Genomic DNA, 22,187 nt, shown 5'->3' on the forward strand with positions numbered 1-22,187 from the left:
TTAATATAAATTCCTCTTGTTCCCCAGTTGGCTCGTGTTCTTCTCCAAGCAATTTCCGTTCTATATATAAAATTCAGCCACAAGCCCAATGTTTGACTCCACAAAGAATTCTAATTTTTCCTCCAATTCCTTGGCTGCCGTTTTTCTAATGCATGTGGAATATCTCCCCAATTGCAGCCTCCCATTCCTCCAAATTCCAGTCTTTTATGTATAAAAAAATCAAGGGAAAATTATCTAGAAATCCGGGTTTAAAAATCAATTTTCATAAATAAGAGAGACTAAGAATTCAACCTACACACCCCTAACTCCCACACACCACACCCAATCTCTCTCTTTCGCTCTCTCTCGTTCCCCTCATTTTCTCTCTCTCTAGAATTGGCCGGAAGCTTCACTGCACTTGCCGGAAAGCACTTTTCCAAAAAGGTGCACTTCCTTCTTGAATAAGAAGAAATGGGCAGTGTTGGCGGCAATGATGGCAGTGGTATAGCCATCGAAGACCTTCTGAATCACTGCATTCCGTCGCTACTCCAACCATGGGTCTTCATCCAATGGGCCAAAATCTGCTTCTGGTTGTACTGCAATTGTGCTTTTCTACGTCTATGTTGTACTACCTAACTTCATTGCCTAAATATTTCTCCAATCCTTAGGTACTATTTAACCGAAGAGAAAATTTGGGAAATAAATTGAATCACAATCGCCATAATCTCTGAAAAACCAGGTGTAATTACTGGCAATTACCTATGTTATGGCTATGGTGATGAAGCTACCATTGCCATCATGATGTTGCATAACCTCCGTCATCGCCGTCTTCTCGTCAAATTCTTTGGCATGGTTTTGGGTCGTGGGATCGATTAGGTCATGGGAGAATTTTCTTTCAACAGTGTAGATCTTCAGGTCTAAGGAGGAAAGTGGAACGAGTGAGAAAGGGAAGAACAATGAAGAGAATTCTGGGAAAATTGATGAAAGTGATGTTGCATAAGCCGAAAGAAGTGTAAATAAATTTGTTGTGGTGATTGATTTTTGTTGGTGGCAGTGGCAGTGGATATGGCGGTTGGGACGATTTTTGTTGAATTTGGTTGTGGTGGTCTTGGTCATGGTGTTGGCGTCGGTTGCGATGTTGTTAAATTGTATTGGTGGTGGTGCGATGTGGTGCTAATTGTTCCATTGTTGGTAGTACACATGGTTCTAGTAAGGTGGTGTAGTTTGGTTGCCAGTGTTGGGAATGATGGTGAATGACTAAATCTATTTTCACTGTGACTGCTTGTGACCACGTTTGTGTTAACTGTAACTTATGTGACTTGATTACGTATAGTCACAAATTAGACTGACATGGTCACAAGGAGTTACACCAAAGACAAATTTGGTCATGAGCACATAAAATCACAGTTCTTACGTTACAGGTCACAGTTCTAGTCACATGTTTGAGTTCACAAGTCACAGTCATTTCATATAAGTCACAAATTAGTATAAACGGGTTACATATCAATATTAATAGGTCACGTGTCATTTTGTAGACGTCACAGATCAAATTTATAGGTCACATTTTCTGTTGCTAGTCACGAATAACAAATCACAGGTTAAAAAATTATATTTTATAATTTACAATGTACACAGATCACAGGTTATTGCCGAAAAAAAAAGAAAAAAATGATTTGTGAATTTAATATATTTAATTACAAAAATATTTTTTTGATTAATTATTTCATTACTAAAATTTTAATAGTATTTGATTTTTGAAATTTCAAACTTTATTTCTCAATTTTAAAATTGATCATATGTATATTCATTCCACTTGATTAGATCACAGATTCAATAAAACTGGTTACAGATTACAATGTGCACGGTCAAAGATCTAGTAGAACTGATCACAGATCATTGTCGAAAAAGAAGAAAAAAGAAAAAAGGTAGTCGTCGAAAAAGTGAGCGGTCATCGAAATAGTTGCCGAAACAGTTGTCCAGGTAGGTAGCCGAAATATTCGTCCGAGCTATCATTGGAATTATCGTCGGAGCGGTTGTCGAAATTGTCGTCGAAGCTGTTGCTAGAGGTGGGTGGGGTCGACGGAGCAGTCGCCAAAGGTGGGGTGGGGTGGAGAGAGAAAGAGAAGAGTTTGATGTCATGGATAGGTAGGTGGGGTAAGTAGATTAATTATACTATATTATAATTAAATATTTAATAAAATTAATTATCATCTTATTTTTGAAAGATTTTTAGAAGTTTGTTAATTTTGAAATGTAATTTTTAAATGGAGGATTTATGTTGTGTTCCCTAAAATCAATCCCCCCAACTCCTTTAAGTTGGAGTCCAATTAAAAGTTCATTCCAATTGTGCAATTTGCTTTCAATTCAAGGTTCAATTGAGGTACAATTAATCAATTATTTTTCTCCAAGTCCTCAACTTTCAAAATATAAAATTTTGATCTCCAAACTTTGCATCAAATAGCCAATTAATCTTTCATCATTTTCCAAATGCTTCAAACGAGTCCACTAAAAACACAATGAGAATTAACCTGAGTTAGATAAAAATTAATAATTTGACGACGCAAAAGTTTAGAAATATGACTTAAATAATTGTACAACTTGCACTTATCATCATGATTCAATGAGACTATATATTCAGACTTGCTAGTGAACTCAAGACTTAGTGAGTTCATACCTTCAGTCTCTCCAATGAATACACGTTCGCCGAGTTCATGTGTATAATGAACTTAAACGATTTTCAAAATATCGAAATTATGATCGAAGATAAGAAAGCTTCAAGGAAAGTTTGATAAATCTTGGATTCTTTAAAGTTTTCCTTTCCTTTAAAAAAAAGGAAAAAAAATTATCTAGGATTATCAAAACTTCTTACTTTCATGCAGGATATTTTAGATAGGAGTCTTATTTTCTTAAGGGTTTCCTTTAATTAAAAGAGAATTTCAAGAAAGTAATTAAACGTCTCGAACAACAAAAAATTAGGCCACACGATTTTTCTTAGAAAATTAGATAATTGCTCCTAGATTTATACAGTACGAGTCCTTAGCATTCTTTTGTTATAGTTTTTTGAAGAGTAAATTGGATTCATATATTGCGAAGGCCTTTCGACATTAGTCCTCGTTTGATCCCCATTAAATTCAATTACATTACATTACATTTTTTTCTCTCCTATTTTCAACCACACAATCTTCCATAAAATAATATTATACGTAAATCGAAAACTTTTCTTTCTTTTTCAATCACTTATTTTTCTAAAAAATATTATTCCCCTCATTTTCATTTTCAGGTAATGGGAGTCAAACAGGGGCTAAAATAAGAATGGAGTTCTTATTCCAATTTGTCGTGAAGTCCGGGTGCAATCATAGGGGTTACGACTTACGATTAAAACAAGTTCATTGACTTGGTTCCTCTTCTCAACAAATCAAGAAGGCTAAAAATGAGGGAAGTTATTAGTTATTATTTATTTTATTTACTTTCGTTTTCATTTGTTGTGTGTTTTTTTTTCTATAGAGTAGATTTTTACCGTGGCATGAGGCTGCCAATATTTTCCCTAAGGGTTATCACGTTATATTACGTGTCTAGTCTTCGTTAGTGTAGTTAGTTCGTCGAACACTTAGAATAATTCTGATGAACTTCCAGATAATAATTAATTCTTAATAACAATAATTAAAATAAAATTTTCTAGTATTCAAACTTTCATTTGGTATCAAAACTCGAAAAGACCAAATGTCTAAGCAATTTAAATTTAAATGAATACCAACCCAACTATTTAGAGCCTGTTTGCGCCACATTATAATGAGTATGAGAATGAGAAATAGAACCGTTATGGATCCCACACCAGAGATAGAAATTCAAAAATGATGGCTTGATGTGATGGATGGCGGTCATATTTTTCATTTTAATAAAGTAAAAATGTGGCTCAAACAGGGGCTTAATATATAACTAGGTTGTAGAATAATGGTCATTTGCACCGTTCTCAAAGATTATAGCACATATCTAAGTCACCATGAATATGTTTTTATAAAAATATTTATAAGAATTATTTTTGGATTTAAAACTTTTCAAATTCTCACTTTAAGGCTCAATTAAATAAGGTTTATGACTATCATAACTTTCCCTTTTTTCCCTCTAAAAAGAGAGATGACAAGGAATTTCACTTTTCATCCTATCTCTCCTCAAATTCTAATTTTATTTTTTGTTCCTCTCAAATTGTGTTAGTTTTTGTTTATTTGTAATAAGGAAAAACAAGGATTTGTTTACAAGTTTGCAAATGATTTTTGTTTCATATTAAGATTGAGGTAAGTGGTGAAAGTTGATTTTCCCCATGAACGTTTATATATATTTTATTAGCATAAAATATAGTGCAAGTTATGAACCATAGAGTTTAAGGCCACAATGGATTTCTACGACCCTATGGAATTTTCAAAATCAATGATTTTTTTATCGAAAATTAAACTACATGAAAGTGTCTATGGTATGAATTTTTTATGTTTTACATTTGAATATGCATATTAGTCCAAAGGGGGTTGTAACTAAGAAATTATATGGGGCTTTAAGTGTAATACCCCAAATCTAGATACCCTATATTTATGAGTATTATTATTTAATTCTATTAAAATCATAAATGCTGAAAAGCATTCAATTTTTTTTAACGAAATATATAGACTTCATTTATAAAAAAATAAGTTGTACTTAGGTATGTAAATGAGTAGAGTGGAGCCAAAATTTGCTGCTCGAGTAAAGATGAATCGAGTTTTTTGGGCCTCGGCTCAGACTTCCAGCTCAGGATTTTTCGATTTGAGCTGAGTTGACTTCTTTTTTTTTTTTTTTTTTTTTTTTTTTTTTTATATAAATTTTTTCTTCAATTTGAGTACCTACGGTTCTGGTTCAGGAGCCAAGAACCGAACCAAACCCAGTCGGTTATCAGTTATCAGTTTCGGTTCCTAATTTATTTTTTTGGGAATCGGACTGAAACCTTCGATTCCTGTTTGATTTCGATTTTTTTGAATTTCTAATATAAATATTTTTAAAGGCAGTAGCTGCCTTTGAATTTAAAGGCAGCTAGTTGCACAACTACCTTTTCAACGGCAATTGTGGTTGCCCTATGATAGACTGCCTTTAAAAAGGCAGCATTTTTGCTATCTTATTTCCAAAGACACAGGCCAAAATGGCTTGTGTTATTGTGGTTAACACGGGCTCAACTCAGTTCCAACAAGCTGCGAGCCTAGTTGGCTTGGATTTTTTCGAACCAAGTTTGGGGCCGCTTGATCGACTAGCTGAATTGACATCCCTAGTCATCCTTCATAAGAATAATTAAATTAAATGTTAACATTATTTTTAAAACGAATTCAATTGTTTAAATGTGTTAGCGTTGAGTTCATCTCAACACAAATAGTTGTCTCGTATCATTTTGCTTTTTATCATCTAAAAAATAGGGAGGAATAACATGGAATGAGCTAATGCTCAATAAGTAATCCATGTATATGATGCATGCTTATTATATGCATATGCATTATTTCAAATAAAATAATTTTGCTAATCATATACCCCATTTTCTTTCATTTCTTTAAAAAAAAAAAAAAAAATTAACATTAACATTGTGAGTTCGCTTTATATTGTATCACCTACCAAATCAGAAATCAGTAGACGATTATTATTTGGAACTTGATTCATTTTAGCGATAATATTAATATATCATGAAAAGTATTAATAACACAAAAAGTCCTAATCAAATTTTTTTTTTCACATAAGGGCACTTTTAAAAACACACGTTTATACATTTAACTATGTGATGAAAATAAGGGGAGGTTTACTTGAAATCCATAGAAATAAACTTTCGAAATGACAAGTGGATGTGCACCTAATCGGTCACAAAGTCAATATCCTAATTCATTACTATTTATTTAGAAAATTATGACAAAAGCTATTATTTAACTAAGAATCCATAACATTGCTTTGTTAAATTAATTTATTTTAATATTGTTGTTATAAAATCTTACTTAAAAATAAGGTAAAAAAAAATTAAAAATGAAATAGATGTGTATAGATACATATAATGTTTAGCACATGCAATAAATTTGTTCGATGGAATTCTATCGAACACATGACCTCTCTTCAAAAGAGAATTAAGTTGAATCTTAATACCAATTTGACAACTTACTTTATTTTAATATTCACCCAAAATTCTATATTTTGAGTATCAGAACAGTCGAACCTATATATGATAAATATAATTATTTTATTTTAGTTTTTTAATCAACAATTCAATTAAAAAATTTATCTCTCCTATCCCCTTATTAGATAACTAAATTTTGAAGAATTTAAAATAACTAAATTTTAATTATTTATCCATTTCCACATTTGATTAAATTTAAATACCATATGGACACCCCATGTTTTGTCACATGATAATAGTGTCGTTATTACTTCATTGTATAGTTTTTAATTACTTTAAAAAATCATATTATTTAACATACAATTTAATCTAACCCAACTAAAATAACGTAATTTTAACGGAGTCGACGAGTGGAGCTATGGACATTATAAGTTTAAGCTCCATAATAATAACAATTAATTAATACTTTAATATGTCAAATTATTAATTCCAAAGTACTATTCCACTCGAAATTTGGAGTTGTACTCTTAAAATTATAAAACAAATTAGGGGCCTGTTTGAGCCACGTTACTCCAAAAAAATGTATTCTTAAACAGTGATTTGACATCATTTCAAAACATTTATCAATAAAATAATATTACACACAAATTAAAAAAAAATTCTTATTTTTTAACCACACATTTTCCATCAATACACTATTCAAGAATGCATTATTACCAAAATAATGTGGCTCAAACACCCCCTAGATTCAAGAGACTTGAACTGTCCATTGATGTAGTCATTTCATGTAAATCAATCCTCCAGAAATGGTTCATAATTAAAGTTAGGTAATTATCCGTAAACCTTTTTAATTATTTCTTTCTCCATAAGTCCCATTGATCCTCTAATGTATAATATATTTTCTGATCTAATCATAAAATTGAGTGCTCTTATTACTCAAGTCTCGAGTCAACACTTATGGGAACCATCTATCTACATTTATTTTACAAACGAATGGATTTTCCAACGTACCAAGAATTTGACAGTGTTGATTTGCATCATTACTCAGCACATCAAAAAATACAACTTAATAAATATAAGTCTTTCAATTACTCAGAATTAAAATTGATCTATATATAAATATCATTGATTGAAATTGAATACTCTATGTGAAAACAAATTTTTACTAGAGATTCATAATTAGTTGTGTTCCTATCCTATATAATCAAATTATATATAAATTATCTTAATAATCATATTATTAACAATTCAAATAAAATTGTTTCATTCAGAATGTAATAAATTGCACTAGTGATCATGATTAAAAATCCCTGCTTTAATTTTAATTCACGAACAAATTTAGATTATTTTACTTTAAATATAATGTTAAATCACGAAAAAAATTTAGATTATTTCACTTTAAAAATTATCCTTATATATATAACACTAATGTACAATATTTGAAGTTACAAATAAATAACTGCGAAATTTTTGATATTTATAAAGCATCTAATCATACATGCACGAGATATTGAAATAATTTCTTAAATATCATTAAAAGTCATTAAACGTTTATAGCTCACTTATAAATGGGCATATATTCCAACAATCTCCTACTTGCCTTAAAGTAAATGAGACATATTTCTAAGTCCAAATTCCCCATGATGTTGCTTAAAACTACAAGCTGGCAGTATCTTAGTAAATGAATCAGTTATAATGTTCACATATTCGATCTTCTCAACTGAAACGTTTCCTCTTTGGTCAATGTCTCTCACCAAGTGGAATTTTCTCTCTATATGCTTTCCTTTCTTGTGGTTTATTGGTTCTTTTGCATTGGCCATTGCTCCATGTTATCACTGTAGATTTTGATTCTAGATCTTTCAAGGATTCGTGAAGCTAGACTGCTTCTTTAGTTGCTTCATAAGCTACTATGTATTCAGCCTCCATTGTTGAGTAAGTAATACAAGTTTGTTTCACATTTCTCCATATGATGGCTCCACTTTTCAAATTGAACACCGCTCCTAAAATTGACTTACAATAGTTTCTATATGCTTGAAAATCAATTTGTATATCCAATAGGAATTAAATTTCCACTATAGTATACCAGCATATAGTTTCTTGTTCTCCTCAGATATTTGTGTATATGCTTGACTGCTACCCAGTGATCCAATCCTGGTTTTAATTGGTATCAGCTAACCACTCCTATTGCAAAGCATATGTCGAGATTTACGCACAATATTGTGTATATTAAACTACCAATTGTTGATATGTAGAAAATTCATCTCATGTTCTCCTGTACTTATGTTATCTTAGGACACCGTTCTTTGGAGAGATAAACTCCATGTTGGGAAGTAAGATTCCCTTCTTGGAATTTGTATAGCAAACCTGATGAGCAAGTTGTTAATATACGATGCTAAGACAATGCATAGAAGCCTATTCTTATGATTCCTTATGATTTGAATCCCAAGAACGTAGCACTCCAAATCTTCCACCTAGAATTAGCTAAGTAACTAGTTCTTTACTTTGGATAAAGCCCCTACATCATTCCCAATGAGTAGAATGCCGTCTATGTAAAAACCCTAAAAAACAAATCACCTTATCTTCTTCTATATGTTTGTAGATACACAATTCACCCAAATTTTATTCGAAACCATAAATTTAACGGCTTAGTTAAATCTGATGTTCATGATCTAGAAGCTTGCTTTAGTTCACAAATGCATTTGGGCAATTTGCAGACTTTCTACCCTTGACCTTTTTCTACAAAACATTCTGGTTGGACCATTGAATGGTTTTCTCAAGATGATCATTCAAAAATGTTATCTTAGTTGGAGAAATTACATCGATATTGTGCATATTATATTCACAAAAATCACGTCAAATAATAAAGCATATACTCACCTTATTCTCCATATTCACATTTGAAAGAATAAATCAACCATAGATTGACAAGTTGTTCTTTCAAAAACACAACCTTACAAAAGGACATACATCTTGAAACTATTCCTTATAACATAGGTTTTATCCTTTACAAATGAATATCATTTTACAATCATTATTTTTAAAAAATTTTGACACCACCGCTAACTATAGACACCATTTGTACTCTATAAATATTTTCATATCCCAATAATTAGGCAAGCAATTTCCACTTTAAAATAAGTAGGACAAAACCACATTTTGTCACTCTTATGCAATTATAATTTTGCACAAGTCACCTCGTTTAATTTCATAAAATTAATTCAGGCTATCATCATTAATCAAGGTTTGTATAATTTTCAAACCAAAATCCATGAACATATATCGGATTGACGTATACCATATATGCAACTTACCGTATATGCGACTTACCATATATGTCGCTTACCGTATATGCGACTTACCGTATATGTCGCTTACCGTATATGCAACCCATCGTATTTGTAGCCTATCGTATTTATTGCTTACCGTATTTGCAACTTATTGCATATGTATATACCGAATTTGCATATATTAACCAAAAATTTATTCGAAATCCAAACTCTTGTATGAATTTATAAAATGAATTCACTATTTGGAATTCAGATTTATACAAATGAGATTAAAATGTCACATTCCATATCCGCTTTTGTATTTTATTCCAATGAAAAATTAATCAAAAGCCACCACAAACTGTTTTTCATTCATTTAAAATGAAAAGTTACACATATTCCATAATTTCAATATTAATGGTCAGAATTTAATCTCCAATATGAATTGCATTAAACATATTTTTAATAAATCTTTATATCACATAAAATAAATTGGAGTCCTTGTCACTTCCAAATTAATTCATAGACATTCATTTCCAATTTTCAGTTATGGAAATTCGTGTATAATTTCATGGCAGTTACAACATGATTAAAATCAAATTAACGATCAGCACGCACCAGTTCATGTATATGAAAGGCGTGCATTGTAATTAACTTTTAGTGGGAACTCGTTTATTGCCTACATAGCAAACAAAATTGGTTTTTATGATTCTTTGTTCATAGTCACCATTTTTTACCATTCAACCATGGCAACAATTGGAAAAGATACACATTGGAGCATAAGAGTGATTTTCAAACACATGCATTTTCTACCACATGCCATTTCGTAATAACCACATGAATACAGCAATTTAATTCTTCCAAATTAAAATTAAAGTCGTGCACAATGAATACAAAATGCACAATAGTACCAAATTCTTACATAGAAAAACAATTCTAGATGCTTTAAAGAACCTTACCAGCCAAATATATCCCTTTTGCCACCAAGTTTAAATTGCATTTAAAATTTAAGTGTCACCATTAAATTCATATAAAGCATAACTGCAAGAATTCCAAAAGGGTCACATCATTAATATACGTGCACTTATGGACAGAGTATTTAATTTTGTACAAAAACTCCTCAGGCACAAATACTTGGTAAAAGAAACTGCAATTTTCAAATGGTATATTGCTTTGTGGAAAATGGAATATAAAATAATAGTCTTGGACATAATCCAATTTGAACATGTTCTCTCAATCAAACAATGCGTTGGTAGATTCTAAAGAAAATAGAAAATGCAAAAAAGGCATCGAAATTCATCTTAAGATTGTTAGAGAAATTACACCGATATTGTGAATATTATATTTACAAAAATCATGTCGTCTATTTGTGTGAAATCAAAATGTAATTTCGACTTAACGGAATAGATTTGAGAAGATAAATCAATAATTTACCGAGTCTGAATGTATGAATATGGATTCATCCATTTTCTACTTTTAAATGAAAGCAGATCGAACCTTACAAAATAAACATGTAAACAAGGTTAATGAATTTTTGAAATCAAAGTGTAATCAAAAGAATCAGAAAATGAAGTGAGAAAATGCAAGTGATGAATTTTTGACCGTGACAAGTGTTGGACACTTTGTTCTTAAGATAAATTTGCCCTACAACGGTGCTAATGATTTTTCGGTAATCATCTCTCAAGATACAATGATCATGTTGAGCCATAGCAGCACTCCAAATGACTTCGACTAACGAACTTGAACGGAATTCCCTTTTTACCATAACCATGATTTTGATGCAAAATAAAATCACTTCTATAAAGTGTTTTATGCAACATGACATGAAAAAATAATTTATATGATTATCAAAATAGACATCCAAATGGTCCTATAAGTAGGAGTTGAAAGGTGGTAGGTGAAGGGACATACCCCAAATTTTAATTTTCTTCAAATAGGACTGAATTTCTCATTCATATGCTAATTGGTCCTCAACCAATTTTCAACAATCTTGACATCCATTTTTCCATATCTCATAGTCAAAATGAACAGCAATGGTAAGAGAATTTGAATAGATTTCAACATGGCCACTGGGAAAAAAGTGTCCTCATTGTCTACTCATTTTCTTTAGGTAAACCCTTTGCCACAAGCTTTGTCTTGAACGTTTTTACTTTCCCATCGACTCTTCTCTTTTTTCTTGTAGATCCATTTAAAACCAACAAGATTTACACCTTCTACTAAATCTACAAGTTTCTAGACTGAATTGGAGTACAAAGATTCCATTTCTAGTTTTATGGCTTCCAATCAATTATCACAATCAGTGCCATCCGTCGCCATCTTGTATGTCAACGGATCATTATCATTATTTTTAGTGATTATAACATTTGCTTTACCTTCTTCAAAATGGTAGGTAGGAAATCTTATTTTCCTCACACTGTGTCATAATAGTGGTAGTGTTCGATCACGATCGGCGGTTTCTTCTCTTTATCGTTCAACAACTATCATCAGTCAGCAACTCTTCCAGAACTACTTTGCCTCTGGGTTTGAAATCTATCATAGGATTATGCTTGAGAAATGTAGCATTTGTCGATGCAAACATTTTTTTATTTTGAGTACTATAAAACAATCCTCATCTTGTTTATTTAGGGTAGCCCACTAAAATGTACACTTTCTAATGAGGGATCCATCTTCCCAGTTGTCTCAAACTATGTTTACGATCAATCCACATTCTAAGAGAGTCTACGGGATTGAGTTTGATGGAATTAAGTTTAGAATGTATACTGTCTTTTACAGCACATATCTCCAAAATGAGGTGTGTAAAGAAGAATAACTTAACATTGATCTCATCATGTCAAGTAAAGTACAATTTCTTCCTTTAGCTACACCATTTTATCTAATGTTCTTTGAGTAGTGAGCTATGATATTATTCCATTTTCAATCATGTGATCATTGAATTCATAATCCAAATATTCTCTTCCTCGATCAGATCTAAAGGTTTTGATTGGTTTATTGAGTTGCATTTTTGCTTTAGCACGGAATCATTTGAACTTTTCAAACATTTTGAATTTTTCTTTACATCAAGTATGTATATCTTTATCTAGAATAATCATCAATGAATGTGAAAAAGTATTCATAATTAACCTTTTTCTTGCTTTGACGTTCAAAGGCCCACATACATTTGCACATATGAGATGTAGAGGTTCTTTTGTTCTATCACCTTTTGCTCAAAAGGTCTTTTGATCATATTGCCCTCAAGGTAGGATTCACAAACAGATAGAGTGCTAACTATTAGTTCTCTTAAAGGACCATCATTTGTTAGTCTTTTTATACTTTCAATGTTTGTTTGACCGAGTCTTAAATGCCACATGCATGTGTCATCTTTATCATAAATCTTTCTTCTTTTGGGGTTGGTTCAATGACTTTAAATATTTCAGTTTGTAATAAGCTGTAAGACAATGGTATAACAAAATAAAAACCATTATCAACATAACCAGAACATTTCAGGATACTGTTCCTAAAAATTGAAACTATTTCAAGAAATTAAAGAAATAAAAATAGATCATTCATGAAATTTCAAACCAAAAATAAAATTTCTTTTAAAACCCAAAAATTAATAAACATTGCTAACACTACTAGAAAGTGAGGCAATAGAGACGAAAATTTGGTGACGAACATCTTCTGTAGCTAATACAAACGGATTAACAACAAATTAGCAATGGATTATTATTTTACTATTTTAAAAATTATATATTAAATTGTCGACAGAATTACAAATGGAAGTCTTCTGTTGGTACAATTTCGTTCCTAATCCGTTGATGAATAATTATATAATAATAAATTAAATAATTTACCAATGGATTTTTTAACGGATGATTCTGTTGTAAACTATAAACTGAATTAAATAATTACCAATAAAAAATATATATTAAATTACCGACGAGTTATCAAAGGAAGTTTTTTTTTTTATTATTATTTTTTTTAACAAATTTGACGTTTTGACAAGACGAGTGATAGTACAAATAATTTTCTACTTTTTTATAGTAAATTATATTATCAATTAGTTAAATATGTACATTTATTAATAATTTAATCAATAATAATTAATAAAAATTAATTATATTTCTCCTTCTTAAAATTTCAATCACCTCTTAAAATTTCTCTACGATCCAAATTGTCATTTTCCCTCCTCTCAAACATTTTCCCACTTTATACACCACAAACTGAACCCTAACCTCACAAGTGCGGCCCCGCCATCCACCCTCCGTCTCTCTCACTGAAACTCATCCATTCTCTTTCTTTGCCCTGATGAAGGAAAAAATTCCTCACTTATTCATACCCATGTTTTTGAACTATGGCCATCGATAGCTTGGAGGCCTCAAATGCTATATTTCAGGCATTGTGGATTTAATGCTTGCTGCTATTCTGGTCTCTGATGTTTTTGGTAGGTATTTTCTAAAATATTTGATTTTTGGGTGTTGTAAAGTTTCAATCTTGTGTTGATTTACTGTTACTGCTGTAGAGTTTTCATTTTATTTTTAATTTTTTCACAGAATACAGGTGGTAAAAATTATTTATATTCATGAATGTGTGTGTCAATTCTAGGTTCCTTTTGGTAGAGTTTCATTTGGACAAGTTAGGTTTGTGTATAATAAAGTGGTTTATATCACAACAAGATTTCATTTTTGTTGCATATTGTAATGGGGTTTTTCTTATTTAAGCGTTGGTTGTTTGCAGGCTAAATGAAAAAGGATACCCTCGTAATTATAATTTCACTGCCTTTTAGGAAAGGTTTTGTTTATTTTCATTATTATAGGATTTTGGTGTTGCAAAGTTTGTATCTTATTGCTTAATATGGTATTGATGATTTCTAAGACATCTTAGCTTCTATTCATATTCTGTTTTTCTTTGGCTTGGAAGTTAATTAACATTTTTTTGTAGATGCCAAGCTAGTTGCTTTCAAGCTACTCATCTTGCACATGCGGCTCGAGTATTGACATGCCTCTAGCAGAAAGGTTTTTCTTGTTTAAATTCATTTCACACTTTTTTTTCCATTTATTTATCTTCCTTTAACTAAAGGAACCGATAGAAGGTGATCCAGGTATTTGAGAACTGAAGCGAGGATGATGATCAATATGACGTGAAGCAAGTTAATTTCTATATTTTATTTATTACGAGAGCAAAAACAATTCTCTCTTTTTGTGTTCAAATTAAAGAAGCCTCCCTTCTATTCGAGAGCTAAATATAGTCCTAGAAAGTTTGATTATGTTTGTTGAAAAGATAGATCTCATTCTCTTCACTATAAGGGAAGCAGTACTTAATTAGAATATAATTGTCACATAGTCTTTTGGCTAATTTTCAGAAACTAAAAGGGGATATAGGTTCGTTGTAAGAGGTGGAAGTGGATATACTTGCATCCCATGTATATCATGTCAACCTGCTGTACACTAATATATCCTTGTTTATAGAAATAAATATTTATTATTATTTTTACATTCTTATTTTTCTCATTTGGTTTGATCTATGCAGGATATGAAGCTCCTAACTTGAGGTACTTAATCTTTATTTTTCCCCCTAGATTAGGATAAGATTCTACTCATTGTACTTGTTATTATAGAACTTATTGATTTTGCAGATGTTTCTTCCCTGTTCTTGGCATATGTTTGATATCCTTGTGTACCTAACTTGCTAGATTCCTACATACCCATGTCAAATTAATGTAAAGCTATATAATGTTGAGATTCTAACTTGCTAGTTTCTTGAGTAGGGATTTGATAGTGGTTGTAGAATCTTTAATGGAATCAGAGGCGGATTTAATAGTCTTGGTTTTGTTCTTGGCAGAATCAGAAGGAAGTTTAATAAGGTTGGTTTGGTTCTTGAATGAACCAATATTGGATTTATCGAGCTTGGTTTGGTTCTTGGATAACCTTGCACTGGATTAAAGAACCTTGGTTGTATTTTTTGAGTAAGTACGGTACAAGTAGTTTTCTTCTTAATAACCGGCACATCTTTTTTTACCTATAACATTGATCTTCTACCAAAACTTTTTGGTCTGTTTGCAGAGCTGAATTTAAGTGAAGAAAACCAAGAGACGAAGCAAAAACAATGCCTCTTTCAGACTGAAATCTAGGAGTGGAGCCATATGTCGAAAATGTATTGAAATATATGTTTGTTTTTCTCTGGAGATCTCTTATGAGGCTTTTCCAAGAATTATAGCCTTAGTTGGATCTAGATTTTAGGAAGTGTGTGGGTGTGTATAAAAAGTTATTGTGAAGTATAGGAAATAAGGAAAAGACCTTTAATGCAAAGCACACAAATTAGATCACTCACATGGAGCCAGACATATAGTATTCTATTTCTCTATGTAGTTTCACTTCTCCCTCTCCCTCTCTCCCTTTCATTTCACTATGTCATATATATATATTTAAATTCATATCAATGATGGAAATAACAAGGGAAGTTTGTTGCTAATCGCCTACAAAATTAATTCGTAAATAATTGCGATGAAAAATTTGTTTCTAAAGTTGTTGCTAATTAGCGATGGAAATAGTCGTTGGTAAATACTGACAATGATTTTCATGGCTAATTTATCAACGACCAAAGAAATTTGCCGCTAAATTAGCGGCGAGGGTTTCACTATCCAATTTTGCGATGAACCAATTCTGTCGGTGAAATTTTGTAGCTATGGAATTCAAGGCAGCAGTGATGGAATTTTCTGTCTCTGAAGCCTAATTTTTTTGTAGTGTAATAACAAAAATTTATTCTTCGGAACAGGATAGTCTAGCTTTCCCTACAACCATCATATCAACTTTGGCATCATTCCCGACTCTCAACTAGAAAATTCCCTCTTCAAGATCCCTGGACAATTCCAGCATCTACAAAAATGTACAAACATGGTTAGATGTCCCTGAATCAGCTATCCAGATCAAGAATTTTTCTTAACTAAGCATGTTTCCATGATTAGTAAATTTCATTTACCTTATTCTATTTTAGGCTATCGAGGTATTTCTTACAGTTCATCTTCCAATGACATCCTTGTTGCAATGGAAACACTTTTCTTTGGCCTTGTCCAGAGCTTTGTTTGCATTTCTCTTTTGGATCTTCTTTTTGCTCTTTTGTGGTTCCACATTTCTCTTCTTCTTGTTCTTTGAAGAAGATGGCTTTCCTTGAGTCACGTTAGATTCGACGACATTTTCCTTATCACCCTTATCTTCTATTAGGGTCTTATAGGTCTACAGCTTGTTTAGAAGCTCTGTTAGATTGCACTTCTGATTTGAAAGTAGCTTTCTCAGATATGGAAAAATATTAGAGAGTGTCTCCAGAATCATGCCTACTAGGGTCTTGTCATCGATGGTCACACCATTGATCTCAGCCTCATTCAAATGATTGAACATTTTAAGGACATGCTCTCGAACTGATGAACCATTCTTCCTCTTATCGTTCTTAACGACTTTCACTACGACATGACGGGCTTGATCATAGATCGCTTGAACATTTTCTAGAGAGTCTATAATCTCTCTCGTAGTTTCAAAGGCCTCGTGTTTAGTTCTAAGCAACTCATTCATTGCATCTAGCAAGTAGAAGTAGGCTTTGTTGTTTGCTACGACCCAATGGTTGTATTCTTCAGCTACAAAATTTGAGGCGTTCGATGGAGGCAACGGAGCATCATCCTCCTTTAGGACAAAGTGTAGTCTCATTTATGAGGAGTATACTCATGTTGCTTTTCTATTTGACTAAATTTTTCTCTAGGCAAAATATCGGATGTGAGGAGATTAAAACTTGGGTTTTCTGAAAATGAGGAATTTAATTCAATAAATAACTTAGACATAAATTTCATACATCAATTAAGGCTAAACATGATAAATACACAAAACGTGTTTACTGAAAAGATTAAGGAATTTTAATCAACACAATTAAGTGCCGTCGTTGGGTTGGTCAAATGACTGTTAATTAAAATGAGATATTCTCAATTACTAAACATTTCCAAAAATATCTCATATTTCTAATGTGTATTATTTTTCTTTAATTTTGGGCAAGCATATAATGAACACTTTATTTATTAATTTATTTTTTATGGTGGGAGAACCCATAACCGCTATCATTCGGGTGCGCATTGAATAAACTTTCAATCTGACGCAATAGTCTACAAGCCACACCAGTTACGTAAATCGCACTAGGCAAGTTCATTGCAACAGACAACAGACTCGATCGAGAAAGTGTTGGTAGGGAAAATCGAACTTGTGATCAAAGGTCTCGGCGCTCACTTACTTCATCAATTTGGCCACTCCATGTGGGCTATAATTAGCACTTTAATTCCATCTTTAAGAATATAACCCACCGTTTTAGATTTTCATACTTAAATTGTTGCCGTAGGTTAAGTCAATCCTAAAATACATCTTACTAGTCCTATCTCGATTCTCAAGGAAGATAACCTTGGTATTGCGATTGGCAGACGCCCTCCATAAGAAGGATGAAATCAAAGCATCTCGAGCCGCCACAAAACATTCACGGTGTGGTTCAAAGGATGGAGGCCTACGGCCTATGCTGTCGTATTACTTTCTTTCATTCGTTACAAAATAAGGTGTATTTTAAAACATTCCATGTCAATATAATCTAAGTTGTATAGAATCAATTTCATCATTTCGACAGTCAATGTATAATTCACAAGAAAGACTCATCAAATCAGCCACTTAGGTAGAGAATTTAGGTCCCAATTAAATTGGAGGGATAACTACGGTCCCTCCTAAAATCCAATTTTTCTAGACAGAACTTCTCTATATCATGTCTAGTTTAGTTGATTGATCATTCCAAAATATGAATAACTGAGAATCTAATTCTTAATCATTTAAGTTTTATAAATTTTAAATCTAATTTGGAAATATTAGGTTTTCATAAAAGTAACTCTTAATTTTACAAGGCCCAATATATTAACTTAGGTCCATTTAACGAATTTAATCTTATGTGCATGAATAAATATATTACAAAAGAAATGAAGGGTCTTTATGTAATCCGTCTTCATGTAATTCATCTTTATGTAATCTCCATCTTGATATAAGCAACAAGTTGATTTCTCGAATCAAAATAATAAGAATTCTCCACTCTGTGGTAAAGCGCAAGGACGTCCCCAGCCTCTGCTCGCGGTCGTATAGACGTCGGCCACCGACCCTCAATATATATATATATATATATATATTTTACTGGAACCTTTTCCAAGAAATCACGACCAATCCCTTCACGAAATCATTCATCAATTGAATAAAAGAGTGGGCATGTCATAAAGGAAGAAATGAGAATTATACCCTGGAGTGTCTAGGATGTAAATATCGAACTCCTTAAAATCATCAGACTCCTAGAAGACCTACAAGTCTTTCTCAGTGTATCTCCTATCATAGTGATGAAAGAGTGGGCATTTCTTATTAGTATTTGATTCCCACGCTCACTTTATGGTTCATTTTATATTCTCAACACGAGACAAAGTGAAAAGAAAAGAAAGAACTTTTAGGGTTTGTTTGATTGCAAGAATAAAATTTGGGTGAAAAGAAAATGAATACCAGGAAAATGAATTGCATCGAACTTGTTTTACGGTTCACCTAAAAAATGTTGAAATTTTGGATCTTTTGGTGTTCGTTTGACTTTGTTTTTTATGAAAATTATCAATTAAATTGATATATATATATATAGATGCCACTTTACTAGGAGTGGGAGAGAAGATTTCTCTCCCATATCCCTTCTATCAGATAACTAGTTTTGAACAATTCAAAATTAATTTGAGATAATTAACTTTTAATTATTTATTATTTTCCACATGTAATTAAATTTAAATACTACATGGACACTCCATGTTTCAGCACATGATAATAGTGTGGTTATTACCGCATTGTATAGTTTCTAATTACTTTAATAATCACATTATTTAAACTACAATTAATCAATTAATTAATGTGAAAATCAGTTAGGATTCATAACTCTAAGTTAATTAATCTAACCCAAAAAAAAAAATGTTCATATAATTTTAATGGAGCTGATGAGAGGAACTGAGGACATTATAATTTTAAGCTTCAATAATAATAACAACAATTAATTAACACTTTAACTAATACGGCAAAATTATTAATTTCAAATTATTCCATTAAAAATTTGGAATTGTGCTCTTAAAATTATAAAACAAATTATATTCAAGTGATTTGAACTTTCCATCAATATAGTCATTTCATATTTGATCAATCATTTGTAAATGGTTCATAATTAAAGTTAGGTATTTATTCGTAGACATCTTTAAATATATCATTCTCCATAAGTCCCATTGGTCCTCTAATGAATAATACATTTTACGATCTATTCATAAAATTGATTTCTCTTATTATTCAAGTCCCAAATCAACACTTACAAAAATCGTCTATCTATTTTTTCACAAAGGAATGAACTTCTTCTTGTATATTAATATTTTTGGTTATTTATCTCATTGTATTTTCAACATACCAAGAATTTTACACTATTGATTTGTGCCATTACCCCGCACATAAAAAAACAACTCAATTAATACGAGTCTATCAATTACTGAGAATTAAGATCGATCCATATATGACCATCATTGATCACAATAGACGATTTGTGGATTCAGATAGCACTAATTGCGAACGAATTTTTAGAGTTAGGATATTATCGAAACTCTCAAAATATTAGTTTCAAACGGCCTATTTTAACATGTCATAACTTTTGCTATAATTGACCACTTCACATACCATTAATGAGTGAAAAACTAGGCCATGAGCACTTCGAAATGGTATTAAGAATGCAATATTTTGACTTCATTTGACATCCCGACAAGTGCATCAAAGTAGATTGCAAAAAAAAAAAAAAAAAGGTCAAATTTTGTGGGGTCATTTGACCCCACATGACCCCATGTGGGTCCGCCCGTGTGTGTTCTTGTCTTTTATAATCAATTTATATCGTAATGAACCGCACTAGTGACCATAATTAAAGATCCCTACTTTAATTTTAATTCACGAAAAAATTAAAGTTAAATATAAATAATCAAGTTATTTTTAATATTTCTAAAGTATCTAATCATGCATGCAAAAGATATGGAATTAATTTCTCAAATATCATTAAATGTCATCAAATGTTTATAAGAACATATCACAACAATCCCCCACTTACCCTAAAGTAAATGAGACATATCTCAAGTTCCATTCCCTTAAGGCGTTGCAGAAAACTGCAAGCTAGCAATATCTTGGTTAAATGATCACTTATATTGTTCATGGATGTGACCTTCTCTACTGAAACGTCTCATCTTTGTACAATTTCTCTCCCCAAGTGGAATTTCTTCTCTACATGCTTTCATTTTTGGCTGTTCCTTAGTTCTTTTGCATTGGCTTCTAATGAAAATGCTATGTATTTAGCCTCCATGGTTAAGTTAGCAATACAAGTTTGTTTCACACTTCTCAATATGAAAGTTACACTTCCCAAAGTGAACATCACTCTTGAATTTGATTCCCGACAATCTCTGTCTAATTGAAAATAAAAATCTGTATCTCCGATAGGAATCAAATCCCTACTAGAGTATACCAACAATAGCTTCTCGTTCTCATCAGATATTTGAGTTTATGCTTGACTGCTACCCATCGATCCAATCCTAGGGTTTATTGGTATCTGCTAACCACTCCTACTTCAAGGCATATGTCGGGTCTTGTGTATAGCATTGTGTACATTAAACTACAAACTGCTGATGCGTAGGAAATTCGTCTCATGTTCTCCTGTTCTTGTTGTGTCTTAGGACATTGTTCTTTGGAGAGATGAACTTCATGTCGGGAAGGTAAATTTCCCTTCTTAGAGTTTTGCATTGTGAATATGACAAGCACCTTGTTAACATACGATGTGTCCTAATCTTGCGACCTTTCCTGATTTGGATCTCAAGAATATAGTTGACATCTCATTTGGAATTAGATTGGGATTTAAAGCAACTTGTGAATTTATACTATTTTACTTGATTCTATATACACACATTAGTTTTACATTGGATAAGTATATTAATATTGTGACTTTGAAGCTGTTTATGTATTTAATATAATGATTCCAATACTAAAACAAAACATTAGGTTATCTAACTAAAATTTTATTGCATGTTTATTTGTTGAGTTGTGTTCGAAGACAGAAACATTCAAGTTTTTTGGTGTTTGATAATTGTGTTTTATATACTTATCTGGGCTTAAACTATAGACATTTAGGAGTTTGTTTGATAAATTATGGCCTACTCTCTTGTATATTTCATTTGTTAGGTGAAACCCGATACTTTAAAGTAAAATTGAAAGAAAGAAACAAAAAATAGAAAAATGGATAAAATCTAAAGCTTGAGGACCAATTTGAAACTTTTCAATAGTTGATTTGGACCACAAAATGAAGATGGAAGATTTTTCAATTTCAATTGAATGAAAATGGAAGATAAATGATCGAAATTGCATGACAAAAAGTCTTAAAGGAATGAAGAATCAAAATCGAGGACCAAATTGCTTGACCATGGAAAGTTTAAGTGTTGTGAGTGCCACTGTTGAAGAAACCCAGCATAAACGCTCGATCAGCGGGGGTGCGGCCAACATGTTGGTGCACCCATGCAGGTTATTTCCAGGATTGACGTACAGTTTTCGTATTTCAAGTTAAACAGTTTGGGTATCCAATTTCAACACATTTTTTTACCTAAAAAATCTAACCCATATAAAGAGAAGACAGCCTCATACATAAAAGGAGACCTCTAATACCATAGAATCCATCAACTATTATAATAAAAGAGGGGTAAATTCATTGTCCTTGTGAGATAATTATGTTTTGAATAGTAATTTTTGAAAAAAAAAAATGATGTT

The 22,187-nt window shown here is 31.7% G+C and overlaps 1 long non-coding RNA gene across 2 annotated transcripts; it reads left to right on the forward strand.

Annotated features, from left to right (window-relative positions):
* The first annotated feature begins 13,531 nt into the window (after positions 1 to 13,531).
* Positions 13,532 to 15,077, forward strand: LOC111370380. Of its 2 annotated transcripts, none has more exons than XR_002698396.1 (3): positions 13,532 to 13,774; positions 14,068 to 14,345; positions 14,860 to 15,077. It is a non-coding gene; the product is annotated as an uncharacterized LOC111370380 (long non-coding RNA). The 2 variants fall into 2 exon arrangements; XR_002698395.1 differs by having other exon boundaries at positions 14,272 to 14,345.
* Positions 15,078 to 22,187: the final 7,110 nt, after the last annotated feature.

Source organism: Olea europaea, chromosome 21 (genome assembly GCF_002742605.1).
Source record: "Olea europaea var. sylvestris chromosome 21, O_europaea_v1, whole genome shotgun sequence".
Lineage (NCBI taxonomy): Eukaryota > Viridiplantae > Streptophyta > Magnoliopsida > Lamiales > Oleaceae > Olea > Olea europaea.